Source organism: Podarcis muralis, chromosome 2, assembly GCF_964188315.1.
Source record: "Podarcis muralis chromosome 2, rPodMur119.hap1.1, whole genome shotgun sequence".
Taxonomy (NCBI): Eukaryota; Metazoa; Chordata; class Lepidosauria; order Squamata; family Lacertidae; genus Podarcis; species Podarcis muralis.
The window spans coordinates 122,306,636-122,321,024 of NC_135656.1; the positions used below are offsets into that span (position 1 = coordinate 122,306,636).

General features: G+C 47.7%; 1 pseudogene across 1 annotated transcript; it reads right to left on the reverse strand.

The window, feature by feature from the left end:
• Positions 1 to 145: 145 nt before the first annotated feature.
• On the reverse strand, positions 146 to 13,871 carry LOC114592601 (uncharacterized; annotated as a pseudogene). Its single transcript, XR_013391637.1, has 5 exons — positions 13,060 to 13,871; positions 11,567 to 12,697; positions 9,303 to 9,404; positions 3,515 to 3,641; positions 146 to 2,716 (listed from the first exon to the last, which is right to left on the reverse strand). The product of XR_013391637.1 is annotated as an uncharacterized LOC114592601 (transcript).
• Between the last annotated feature and the right edge of the window lie 518 nt (positions 13,872 to 14,389).

The following is a 14,389-nucleotide window of genomic DNA, read 5'->3' on the forward strand; positions in this document are numbered from 1 at the left end:
TTCCCCCACCTCCCGCGAAAGCCATGGATTGCTGTGCGAAGCCGGTGCAGGGGAGCGGGATGAAGGCTCCCCGCTCCCCTGCGAAGACTTCGCGCGGCTAAGCTGGAAGCTAGAACAGCGAGAGGGAGCGCTGCGCAGTGCTCCCTCTCGCTGTTCTGGCTTCTGGGGTAGCCCACGAAGCCTGCATTTGCTCCATAGGACGCACATGAAGTGAAGGCCCAAGACAGGAGTTGATCATCATGTGAGCTGCGCACAGGTGGGCTGAAGCGAGCTGCCAGCTAGCCTGTGGAGCCTCCTTTTTATTGAGACAAATATGCAAGCTAGGCAGATACATTTTGGCCTGTGACCTTTACACATCTCCCAGTCCCAAGATCGTGGGCTGGTACAAAGTTATTTTGGCACCTGTTTCCACAGCGTCATTTCCCCCTTGCACAGTGTATGACGAAGGAGGCAAAAGGTCTCAGGGACAAAGGTTACAGACAGGACACTGCAGACTGCTGAGACCGCAAAAGGTCAGACAGAGGGAACAATGTTCGAGACAGCCATGACTTGTCTGAGGGGGAGTATGCTACATACCCCAGGGTCACGCGTGCAGGCAGACTGTGGCTGCCTGCTGGCGGAGAAGTGTGCTCCCTCCGGACCCCACTCACCACTCCGCGATATCCCTACACGCACACACATTTCCCCTTTTTAGGAGGGGGAAAGTGTGTCTTATAGAGCGAAAAATACGGTAGCTAAACAAATTTACATATGAACACCACTACATTGTATGCACTCCGTACATTTAAAATTGCTTTTACCCTTTGAGTTTTTTGATGTGAAGGAGTGAACCCTGAGTGAAATACTTTCCACACTCCATACATTTAAATGGGTTTCCCCGTTTGTTGATGTTTTGCATGGGTTCTATTATCAGTGAAAGTCTCTCCCTGTGTGAGTTTGTTGATGCAAAGCAAGCTGTGCCTTCTAACAAACTCTCCATACATTTAAATGGTTTATACCCTGTGTGAGTTTGCTCATGTGAACTAAGGCTTGACTTCACATTCCACACATTCAATTTGTTTCTCTCCCGTGTGAGTTCATTGATGTACTCTTAAGTGATCGACTTTGACTAAACCCCTTTTCACACGCCATACATTTAAATGTGAATTTGTCTGGGGTATAGTAAGGTTTTATTTCAATCTGAACTATGTTTCACACGTCAAACAACCCTAGAATGAAGCAGTTTCCTGAGCACTGAACAGGTCCTTTATGGATCAAAAAGGAACAATTATGTAAATATACAACCTGAGGCCACTGTGGGTACAAGGATGGGGCTGCATATGTGGGGCTGGAGCTGTGTGTCTTGTATTTCCCATTATTTTTGCACATTTTTAATGCCAATACAAAAATTAAATAAAAATTTAAAAGGTATTGGTATGCCAGTGATCTATATTGGAATCATAGAATCTACTGTCAAACAGCTCTTACTGCCAGAAAGTTTTTCCATATGTTTAGTCGGAATCTCCTTCCCTAAAACATGAAGCCATTGGTTCGAGTGAGTCCTTGTTAACTCTTTTTCCTATCTCAAGTAGTTGGGAGGGAGGGGAAGGTTCATCTCCAAGGTGGATTCTTTAAAGTTTATAAAGGCTTAGCCGAATCCTTTGCTATTCAATCTCAGAAATCACGTGTTGGTGTCCCTGTGTCAATTCTCTGAGAGCATGCAAGACGGGGGCACCGTCGGAAGCCATTTCAACACGCCACGACGCGACCGGCTTCTCTCCCCCCCGTGGTTCCTTTGATGGCTCCTTAGCTTATACTTATCGTGAAACCTCTTCCCGCACTCGGGGCACTGATACGGCTTTTCCCCCATGTGCATTCTCTGGTGTGTGAGAAGGCGCGATTTTTCGTAAAAACTCCTGCTGCATTCCAAGCAATTGTAGGGTTTGTCTCCTGCGTGAATCCTCTGGTGCGACTTCAGGTTGGACGTCCGATGGAAGCTCTTCCCGCACACTGAGCACCGGTACGGTTTCTCCCGTGTGGATCCCTTCGTGGGAGGTCAGCTGCGAGCGCCGAATGAAGCTCTTGCCGCACACCAGGCATTTATGAGGCTTGTCCTTTGAACGAATTAACTGGTGCAGGTTCAGGCCCGACTTGTCGCAAAAGTTCCGGCGGCACATGGAACAGCTGTAGGGTTTCTCTCCCGTGTGTTTCCTTAGGTGGGCAGTGAGGCTTGTGTTCCGACTGAAGCTCTTCCCGCACTCGGAGCAGTGATACGGCCTCTCTCCCGTGTGGGTTCTCTGATGTGATGTGAAGTTGGCACGCTGCCGAAAGCTCTTTCCGCACACTGAGCACTGATATGGCTTTTCGCCCGTGTGGATTGTCTGATGAGTAGCGAGGTGTGCGCTCTGCCTAAAGCTCACCCCGCACTCCAAACATCTGTGTTGCTTCAGACTCGTGTGGATTCTCCTATGAACACTGAGATCTGATTTGTAGCTGAAGTGTTTCCCACACACGGGGCAGATATTCCTTTTCTTTCCCTTGGGATTGTGTTCCTGAACTGGAACTTCGTGGAGGTTAATCCCTGGCCAATATGTCTTCTTGCCTTCCTCTGCTGGGTTTTTCTTCTGCTTATTCTCTCCTTCTGGAGTCCTGAAGTTCTCTTCCATCTCCTGAATCTTGCTTCCCCCTACTGGCCTGGCATATTGGTCTCCATGTTTCTCATCCCCCCCATCACCTGCTGAAATCAGACAGAGAAACCTGGTAAGAGCACAGCAGGAGAAAAGAACATCATCATCATCATCATTATTATTATTATTATTATTATTATTATTATTACCCTGCCCTTCGCCCAAAGGTACCATGGTAGGTTACAGAAATTAAAACATTAAAAAAGTTTAAAACAACTCACAATCACAGAAATAAAGAGGATCCTTAAGAAATACAGCAAACCCACAATTTACCCTCACTTTATTTGCACAAGCGACTGAAAAATAAGCAAACAAATTTGAAAGATGCAGGGGGAAATTTGGAGATGGTTCTGTCTGAGAGCACGGCCACTCCTCAACTGGCGGGAAAGCTAAAAAGCAGGGAACGTGCGCTCCCACCCAGAAACATGCGCTTGCACCAAAAGGACTTTGCTTGCACCAAAAGGCTCTCTCCCTCTCTAAGCAAGCTTCCTACCTTCCACAGCCAGCGAAGGAATTCAAAGCCAGCACCGGTTGGCTTCACGGTTTTAAGAACCGCTTCAACCACAAGAACATGCACACGTCCGGGGAGGCTGCATGTGTGCGCAAGGAGGAGTCAAATACATCCCCTCCTGAGCCCTTAAAACACCGGATAAACAACAAGGGATATGTGCCGGAACAAGTTATCCGTGGGGGGAAATGCCTGAATAAAGTCTGATCGATGGGGAATTTGGTGTGAGTCTCCATCCTTGACCCCCCAGAGGAATTTCTCCCACAAGGATACAGGTCAAGAGGAGTCCAAGTCTTGCTGAACTACCTCAAGTCAGAGCACAGAGGGGATAGATTCTTACCCAGAGAGGCCACATTCCAAGAGTTCTCCAAGGTGACTTCTCTGTGCAGGGATTTCTGCCGTGTGCTGAGTAGGGCCCACTCCTTGTTGCTGAAATACACGGCCACATCCTCGAAGGTCACCAGATCCTGGAAGGGGAAGCAGACATCCCTTAGGAACAGAGGATCCCAAGGAACAGACTCCCTCAGGAGATGGGTGGCCATCTTTCAATTTAGTTGAAATTCCTGCATTGCATGGGATTGAACCTTTGCATGGGATTGAACCTTTGGGGGTGCCTGCCAACTCTACAACACATCCAAAGTTATAAGGCTTCCATGAATCTCTGGACTTTCCCCTCCATGGGTTCTGTTGTTAAACCTTTTCTACTGCATCTTTTTTTTAAATAATACAAATTTATATAACTCTGTTGTGTCCATAGTTCTCGTTACATTACAAGTGTTATTGTAGTCCCGCTAACATTTTGAAATGCTTCAAGGTAAATTATAATTTTCCCTCATTCCTTATTAAAGTTTTGGTCTTCCTGGTTCCTAAGCTTTCCAGTCAGTTTTGCTATTTCAGCATAACCCATCAACTTAATTTGCCATTCTACTCTGGTAGGGACTTTATCTTCTTTCCATCTCTGGGCTAACAACATCTGCACAGCTGTCGTCATACACACTAAAAAGTCTTTTCTGCTCCCTTGGAATTTCAGCACCTACAATTCCTAATAGAAAAGCCTCTGGGTTTTTATTTTGGTAAAAGTTATTTTAAACATTTTTCCCAGTTCATTGTATATCATTTCCCAGAATGCTTTTATTATCTTACACTTCCACCACATATGATAAAAGGTCCCTTCTTTTTCTTTACATTTCCAACAGGTATTTGTGCCTACGGTTCTACATTCTATGCAGCCCTTCATATGAGAAATACTGGGTTATGCTTGGGGGGCTCATAACACAGGCAAAACGCCCCCCCCGTGTGCCCCCCATGTCCTTAAACAGTTACTTCCCTTGTTGCAAAGGGTTAGATAAATACTTGATACCTTCAAGGTGTGCTCAAAAATCACAAACACAGCAATGAAGAAAAAGAAAGTAAGATTTATTGCTGACAGCAATAAGACCCAGCGGAAATTGGCTTCCAAAGACTGGGTGTGGAGCTCTGGTACTTTGGGTTTACAGTGGTACCTCGGGTTAAGAACTTAATTTGTTCTGGAGGTCTGTTCTTAATCTGAAACTGTTCTAAACCTGAAGGACCACTTTAGCTAATGGGGGCCTCCCGCTGCTGCTGCGCCGCCAGAGCACGATTTCTGTTCTCATCCTGAAGCAAAGTTCATAACCCGAGGTAATATTTCTGGGTTAGCGGAGTCTGTATCCTGAAGCATCTGTAACCCAAGGTACCACTGTATATCCCTTTTTCCAAACAGCATTAAACATTACATATTCATAAATTGCAGCAAAATCAAACCAATGAGCTTGGACACAATGCTTCCTAAATCCTCCTATGTCCATTTACAGATCACTTCTGCTTTTTTCCATATATGTACTCAGGATATCACTAATTGCTTCTACCTTATTATCGGCGAGCAAGCGGAAAAAAATCCCCTTTTGGCAGGCAAAGCCAAAATCCCCCCTTTTGTTATCAAGAAGAAGAAGAAGGAGTCTCAAAGTGGCTAACATTCTCCATTCCCTTCCTCCCCCACAACAAACACTCTGTGAGGTGAGTGGGGCTGAGAGACTTCAAAGAAGTGTGACTAGCCCAAGGTCACCCAGCAGCTGCATGTGGAGGAACGGAGACGCAAACCTGGTTCCCCAGATTACGAGCCTACCGCTCTTAACCACTACACCACACTGGCTCTCAACCAGTGTGCAGACATCTGCGTAAGATGGAAAGTACCCAACTTCAGACATCCTGCTTTGTCAGGTCATGGTGACCATCTCATGAGCATGAGGAACGTTCCTTACAGATTGCAAACGCAGCTAAATATATTTCTGTTTTCTGCAAGCACAGCAGCAAAAGAGAGGCGGCATTTGATTCTTAGCATTTAGGCACTTTTAGCATTAAGCATTTTTAAGATACATGACAGCATATGAGGCACAAGGGTATACCTGTTATACCTTCTTTGGGTAGCCTTGCCACACCCTACCTGAGCTGGCTGTACATCTGCCGCTTCCACGCAACCACAAAAATGGGGCATTTCCAGGGGCATGCAGGACATCCCTCGGGACCCTGCGAGGTGGCAGAAACAGAACGTTGAAAGCAGGCTGGGACTCTGGGAGAGGCTGGGCACAAAACACAGGCACTCGCTAGGGAAAGACAGCCTGAGCACATGTGATGAAAAAGTTGGTTTTGCTGGACAGGTTGGATGCAACAAGCATTTATTTTTTCCCCTGCCAGCAAATAGTTAACAAATGGCAGCCTCTGGTTGGCCGTGGTTCCAGGAGGGAGAGTTTAAAAGGAGAGGATTTGAGAAGAGGCAGTTAGTTGAGGAGGTTGAAACAAAATTTAAAAATTTCTTAAAGAAGGCTGATCGCCGAAGAATGGATGCTTTTGAATTATGGTGCTGGAGGAGACTCTTGAGAATCCCATGGACTGCAAGAAGACCAAACCTATCCATTCTGAAGGAAATCAGCCCTGAGTGCTCACTGGAAGGACAGATCCTGAAGCTGAGGCTACAATACTTTGGCCACCTCATGAGAAGAGAAGACTCCCTGGAAAAGACCCTGATGTTGGGAAAGATGGAGGGCACAAGGAGTCCCGACAGAGGATGAGATGGTTGGTCAGTGTTCTCGAAGAGACCAGCATGAGTTTGACCAAACTGCGGGAGGCAATGGAAGACAGAAGTGCCTGGTGTGCTCTGGTCCAGGGGGTCACAAAGAGTCAGACACGGCTAAACGACTAAACAACAACAAGCACTTTAGAGACCAACTAAGTTTGTTATTGGGATGAGCTTTCGTGTGCACGCACACTTCTTCAGAAAGCTCATACCAATAACAAACTTAGTTGGTCTCTAAGGTGCAACTGGGAAAAAAAAAAAATTTGTTTCACTACGGCAGACCAACACGGCTACCTACCTATATTGAGAGGGTTGGTTGAGGTGGGCTGGAATTGAGGTTGGAGAGGCTGGGAGATAGGTAAGGAGACAAGTTAGGGGGCAGGTTGTGGTATAAAGAGTGAATGGGAGGAAGAGTTGGTTCTGGAAAATCAACTTCCACTCTGAGTATATTGTGAAGGACAGAGTGTGGTGTCCTGTAGATGGAACAGACCAGAATTTTACAGGGAGGCAGAGGTTGAGGCAAGAGAAGTAGGAGCTGGAAAGGAACAGCCTACTGGGGATTCAAATCTAGTCTGGAGGGGAGAGATTCTTCTAAGGAAAAGAGGCAACTCCCAAACCCAGTGAAGGCTGTGTGTGTGTGTGTGTGTGTGTGTGTGTGTGTGTGTGTGGAGAGAGCCCTTAGGTCTATTACTTAAAGTACGGTACCTCAGTAAAACCGCACTTATACCAAAAGGGCAGAAGCATATCTATTTGGAATTTTGAATAACGACATTCCCAATGACAAAATCAACATATTTCTGTACGCAACAACGGCAGCGAGAATGTTGGTAGCCAGTCATTGGAAAGGAAATTATATCCCAACAAAAGGGGGAATGGATAAGTAAACTTTGTGAGTACCTGGAGTTAGCAAAATTGACGGATTTAATAAGGCATAGATCAAAAATTATAATTCAGAAACAATAGAAATGTTTAAATGATTATTTATACAAGCAGGGCTCAAATACGAAAGTTTGGTTGTGTCTAGACTAACCTTGTGAAGAATACAGAGAACATAAAGATTTGATTGATTATGAAAGAATTTAAGAAAGGGAAATGACTCAAGAACAGATGTAAATGCGAGCAAGATAACTAAGAGACATGCGGTGGAAGTCTTAAAATATTTTAACTAAGATTATATACTGTAGTGTTTGAAGCAAGAATTTGTTAATATTTTCCTTTTTCTTCTTCTGTCTGCTTTCTTATAACTTTTCTTCTTTTTCTCTTATTAGTTTTCATTTTGGAAAATATGTATATAAGGGTGTTTACAGTGCTATGTATCGTTTTTTGTTCTTTTTTGTTGTCTTTTTACCGAAAAAATCAATAAAATCTTATTAATTTAAATAAAAAAATGTGAAACTGCCCTGTATTCCTGAAGTAACCTGTGTTGAGTCCATTTGTGTTTATTTACTATCTTGCCTTAAATAGATCTTTATTGCTTATTTAAAGAAAACCTGTCTGAGACTCCAACTTACTAGCTACCCCCTCACAAAGGTCCCCAGGAGCAGGATACTCTGGGCTAGAATTTTAAGGGGAAAGGGAAAGAAACCTTCGGGTAAAGGGTTGTTCAGTGAGATGGGGGCAATTTATCTGAGTGAGAGTGGGCCAAACAGAAGGAGTGCATGGCGCCAATCCTGGCTGGCTGCATTAGTTTCCGGGCTGGTTTTGACCTATAAAGACTTGTGCTGTGGCTCAAGACCACAACACCTCAAGGACAGCCTTGGGTATAGCTGGTGCCATATTTTACTTTGGCTTTTAAGGCCTTCATTTAGAGGGTTTTCAGGCTTCTTTCGGGACGCAGGTGGCGCTGTGGGTAAAAGCCTCAGCGCCTAGGACTTGCCGATCGAAAGGTCGGCGGTTCGAATCCCCGCGGCGGGGTGCGCTCCCGTCGTTCGGTCCCAGCGCCTGCCAACCTAGCAGTTCGAAAGCAGCCCCGGGTGCAAGTAGATAAATAGGGACCGCTTACTGGCGGGAAGGTAAACGGCGTTTCCGTGTGCGGCTCTGGCTCGCCAGAGCAGCGATGTCACGCTGGCCACGTGACCCGGAAGTGTCTCCGGACAGCGCTGGCCCCCGGCCTCTTGAGTGAGATGGGTGCACAACCCTAGAGTCTGTCAAGACTGGCCCGTACGGGCAGGGGTACCTTTACCTTTACTAGGCTTCTTTCAGTGGGGCAGAAACTGTAAGACCTGTATTTTATTTTGTATTGATGTGTGCGCTTTTCAGTCTTATATTGATTGCGATTATTGTAATTGCTTTTAGCATGTCTACCGTGCTGGAAAGTTGCTTTGCATTATTATTTTACGAGTAGAGCGACCAAGAAACACTACTATTATTACAATTAACAATAATAATATTCAGGGTGTGCTACTATGCTTTGCTTTGTGGGGGTGTCATTGTTAATTTTAATTACAACTATTTATTTGATTCCATGTATGAAACTTCCTATAACGTATCTCAAAAGCCACTTCACAATAAATTAGTAACAACCCACCCACCCCCCGTCAAAAAATAGTAAAAAGATGACAATATCACACAACTTCGCAACAGCTGCAATAATAGGAAAGCACTTGTGGATTTTGGGTTTTTAATTTGTTCTCAAGTTATACTTTATGTATTTTAAGTTGTCGTTAAGTTGCACCAAAATTCAATTTGTAAAACAGAAAATAAAATTGCACAGCTTCACATATAAAAATAATTATGAGAAACTTCTTTAAAACACACACACACATTTAAAAATGCTTTCATGTGTAAAAACAATTTCAAATCTGATGCCATTACAAACTGGAATAACGACCCCCCCCCCTTATAAGACCTCTTGTTGTGTCTCAGTTTCATTGCAAGCTGCTCAGAGATGGCCATGGAATTAAGCGCTATACCAAATATAGGGGGCATCGGAGGAAGAAAACAGAGAAGGAGGAGGAGAGCTGATACTTCACAAAATCCTGCAGTTCTGAAGCCCAAAGGATCCTCCCTTACCCAATGAATCATTCAGACTTTGTACCTCCTGGGCGATACCCCACGAGAGGGGCTTTGCACAACGGTCAGTTGGGTCCTTCTCTGACTCGTGGGAATCAACGGCCACATCTAAGGACAGGCTTTGCACCTGAAACAGAAGCAAGGCACCCAGACAGGGAACAGGGAGAGGAAGTTAGGAAGGACAGTGCAAACCAAGCAATGGATTCTCGCCTTCCTCCCTCAAGTCTTCTGGCAAAACTCTACTGCAGAAACCAGTGGAGCTGTGAGGCGGAAAGAGGACCTTCTCCGTGGCTCTAGTAAATGTTATAAAGGCTTAATCCCATTTAAAGTGTGTGTGTATTCCCGTGCTGGGACTTCCGGGTGAAGGACGAATAACCAATCTATACCTGTATTAAGAACATAAGGGCCTGCTGGATCAGGCCAACGGCACATCGAGCCTTATGAGGAATGGTTGTTAATAATAATAATAATAATAATAATAATAATAATAATTCATTATTTATACCATCTGGCTGGGCTTCCCCAGCCACTCTGGGTGGCTTCCAACAAAATATTAAAATGCAGTAATGCATCAAACATTAAAAGCTTCCCTAAAGAGGGCTGCCTTCAGATGTCTTCTAAAAGTCTGGTGGTAGTTGTTCTCTTTGACATCTGGTGGGAGGGCGTTCCACAGGGCGGGCGCCACTACCGAAAAGGCCCTCTGCCTGGTTCCCTGTAACTTGGCTTCTCGCAGTGAGGGAACTGCCAGAAGGCCCTCGGCGTTGGACCTCAGTGTCCGGGCAGAACGATGGGGGTGGAGACGCTCCTTCAGGTATATTGGACCGAGGCCGTTTAGGGCTTTAAAGGTCAGCATCAACACTTTGAATTGTGCTCGGAAATGTACTGGGAGTCAATGTAGGTCTTTCAAGACCGGTGTTATGTGGTCTTGGCAGCCGTCACCAGTCTAGCTGCCGCATTCTGGATTAGTTGTAGTTTCCGGGTTACCTTCAAAGGTACCCCACATAGAGCGCATTGCAGTAGTCCAAGCGGGAGATAACCAGAGCATGCACCACTCTGGCGAGGCAGTCCACCGGCAGATAGGGTCTCAGCCTGCATACCAGATCGAGCTGATAAACAGCTGCCCTGGACACAGAATGGACCTGTGCCTCCATGGACAGCTGTGAGTCCAGAATGACTCCCAGGCTGCGCACCTGGTCCTTCAGGGACACATTTACCCCATTCAGGACCAGGGAGTCCTCCACACCTGCCTGCCTCCTGTCCCCCCAAAAGAGTACTTCTGTCTTGTCAGGATTCAACCTCAGTCTGTTAGCCGCCATCCATCCTCCAACCGCCTCCAGGCACTCACACAGGACCTTCACCACCTTCACTGGTTGAAGGAGCTGGGTATGTTTAGCCCGGTAAAGAGGAGATATGATAGCCATCTTCAAATATCTCAAGGGCTGTCACATGCAGGGAACAAGGTGGTTTTCTCCTGCTCTGGAGGGTAGGACTGAAACCCATGGCTTCAAGTTACAAAAAGTGAGATTCTGACTAAATCTACGGGGGGAAATTCTGACAGTTAAGAGCTGTTCGACGGTAGAACGGTTTCCCTCGGGAGCTTGTGGACTCTCCTTCCTTGGAGGTTTTTAAGCAGAGGTTGGGTGGCCAACTGTCATGGATGCTTTAGCTGAGATTAGCTGAGATTCCTGCATTGCAGGGAGTTGGACTAGAAATCAGCCTTTCTCAACCTGTGGGTACCCAGATGTTGTTGAACTACAACTCCCATCACCCCTAGCTAGCAAGGCCAGAGCTCAGGGACGATGGGGGCTGTAGTCCAACATCTGGGGACCCACAGGTTGAGAACTGCTGGACTAGAATAAGCATGGGAGGTCCCTTCCAAATCTACAGTGGGAAACCAGCAAGCTAGACTGAAGCAGCACAAGAACACTCTCCTCTACTGCGGTTTCCAGAAACTGGTATTCAGAACCACGGCTGCCTTCTCATGTTGGAGGGGGATTTCCAGCCGGCGGCAGAGGACAGAGTGACTCCAGGAGACATAGGTGTAAAAACCCAAACAAAAACGAAGACTTTATTACTAAGCAAATAAACACAAACTCTGGTGGGTGTTATTCCTGCAGGCGGGCAACAAAACTCAGCTTTTTTCCTTTATAGCAACGGTCACCTGCAGCCAATTAATCCCAGAAACTTCTTAAAGGTATACACACATGTTTCTGTGCCGAATGTCCTCTAACATCTCAGTCCCTTAGAACTGCCTGGATGATTGGGGTGGGGTGGGGATAACCCTCTCACCTGTCTCTCTTCCTGCCTCCTCTCTTCTGCCTGGCTCAGGAGGAAGCCTGCCAAGGCCACCGCCTGGGAGCTGGTCTCCGCTCCGCACTCCCTGACCCAGTTCTCCATCTCCGGGGGGGAGGACAGCCAGGAACTGCTCCAGGATCACCAGGTCCAGCATCTGGGCCTTGGTGAGCCTTTCCGGCTTCAGCCACAGACGGCAGAGACTGTGGAGTCGGCTGCAAAAGTCTCGGGGGCCCTCAGCCTCCTGGTAGCCAAACTCCCTGAACCGCTGGCGCCGAACGTCTGTGCCAGCTTCTCCTGAACTTAGGATCTTCTTCACCGTTCCTTCCCAGAATCCTCCGCTGCTCCCAGTCTTGGTGGCACCAGGGTCTCCTCCTGCTCTGTCTCCTGCTGTGCCCGAAAGATCCATCTTGGACCTGTGGGGAGAGGCCTCCTGCTTACTCCCACAAGTTTAAGGAAGGACGTTAACATACAGCTTCCAAGCAAGCTGAATGTTTCCAGCTGTCAATCCGAGCATTGCCCTGCAGGAAAGAAAATCTCCCCTCCAGAAACAAACAGGAAGAACCAGAGATCACCAATCCTCATTCAGAAACATTCTTCCCCTGTCTCTCTTTCCCCTGGACGTAGCTCCGTTGGTTAGAGTGTGGTGCTGATAACGCCAAGGTTGCAGGTTCGATACCCATATGGGACAGCTGCGTATTCCTGCCTTGCAGGGGGTTGGAATAGATGATGGACAGGGTTCCTTTTAACACTATGATTCTATGACTGTCCCCTATCTCTTGTTGTCACTGTGTGTGTGTGTGTATGTATACAGTCATACTTCAGGTTACGTCCCGTGGCAACCCAGAAGGATCGGAAAGGGTTACTTCTGGGTTTCGGCGCATGCGCAAAAGCACAAAATGGCGTCACGTGCATGCACAGAAGCACCGTATCGCAACCTGCATGTGCGCAGATGCGCCGCTGCGGGTTGTGCTCTTTTCATGTTGCAAATGGGCGTCCAGAATGGATCCTGTTTGCAACCAGAGGTACCACTGTATATATCCAGGCAAAGAGTCCTTTGTAACTTAAAAGCTGACACTTTTCTCTTGCTAAACATCAGAACCACACAGCAACATTAAAAAGCAGTACCTGGGGACGCAGGTGGCGCTGTGGGTTAAAGCCTCAGCACCTAGGACTTGCCGATCGAAAGGTCGGTGGTTCGAATCCCTGCGGCGGGGTGCACTCCTGTCGTTCGGTCCCAGCGCCTGCCAACCTAGCAGTTCGAAAGCACCTTCAGGTGCAAGTAGATAAATAGGGACCGCTTACCAGCGGGAAGGTAAACGGTGTTCCGTGTGCTGCGCTGGCTTGCCAGAGCAGCGATGTCACGCTGGCCACGTGACCCGGAAGTGTCTGCGGACAGCACTGGCTCCCAGCCTATAGAGTGAGATGAGCGCACAACCCTAGAGTCTGGCAAGACTGGCCCGTACGGGCAGGGGTACCTTTACCTTTACCTTGGGTTAAGAACTGAATTTGTTCTGGAGGTCCGTTCTTAACCTGAAACTGTTCTTAACCTGAAGCACCACTTTACCTAATGGGGCCTCCTGCTGCTGCCACGCCGCCAGAGCACGATTTCTGTTCTCTGTCCTGAAGCAAAGTTCTTAACCCGAGGTACTATTTCTGGGTTAGCAGAGTCTGTAACCTGAAGCATCTGTAACCTGAAGCGCCTGTAACTCGAGGTACCACTGTATGAAGAAATCATTAAAATGACTGGCTACCGGGGACATTCTAGAAACCTGCATAGGACTGTTGGCATACAAAGGTCTTCCAAGAGATGCTCCCAAACTGGTAGCTGTGGACAGCACTCTCTCTCTCTCTCGCTCTCTCTCTTTAGCTGAGTCCGTGGGAACAAAAAACAAACCAATAAACCACCCTCCCAAAACATATTTGCAGAGCACGAGACTCTCAGGGTCGTGGCTTCCAGACCCACATCGGGCAAAAGATTCCTGCATTGCAGGAGCCTGGGCTAGGATGTCCCTCGTGCTCCTTTGCAACTCTGCAATTCTCTGATTCCCTACGTCCATGCTAAGGAGCATAGCTCAGTGGCAGGGCGTCTGCCTCGCATGCAGATGGTCCCGGGTTCAATCCCTACATGCGGCGTCTGTAGGTAGGGCTGGGAATGTCCTTTCTCCGGAGCTTTGGAGAGTCGCTGTCAGCCCAACGCGGGCAACTCTTGATTCCGATGCCCGGAGTCCGCAACACACAACACACACATACACACACACGCCCACTCCCCATCCTGCCCGCGGGAAGGCATCACCTCCCCCCCCCCGCCCCACAAATTCCACTCACCCCTCCAGACCCAAATGCAGCAGGATGTGACTCTCCCTGAAATGCGGGGGGGGGGGGAGTGTTTGGGTGGGTGGGATTTCACCCTTAGCGAGTCTGGCTTTTTTGGGCGGGGGAGGTCTTTGCACAGGGAGAGATCAGACGGAAGAAGGGAATCAACCAGGGAGAGGCGTTGCTGGATCCGGGGAGAGATCCACTTCTTCTCTTCTTGCTCTTGCAAAGTGGACTTGGAGAAGGGGGAGGGCTGTCCCCTCCCCAGCCCCCCCACGCTTTTCTTGCTACGGGAAAGTGCATCTCGGGGTTAAAGAGATCGAGTCCAGGCGCCTAGAGAGGCTGCAGAGGGAACGGCAACACTTCTTCCTTGCCGCTCAAGCCCCTGCGCGCCTTCCTGCTTTTTGTGAATGGAGCTTGGAACGCCCGCGTCACCCCACGTGGCTCCCAGGAGGGCGCAAATTGCGTTTGAGTGGCAAGCAAAATGCAGTTTTTCCCAGGATG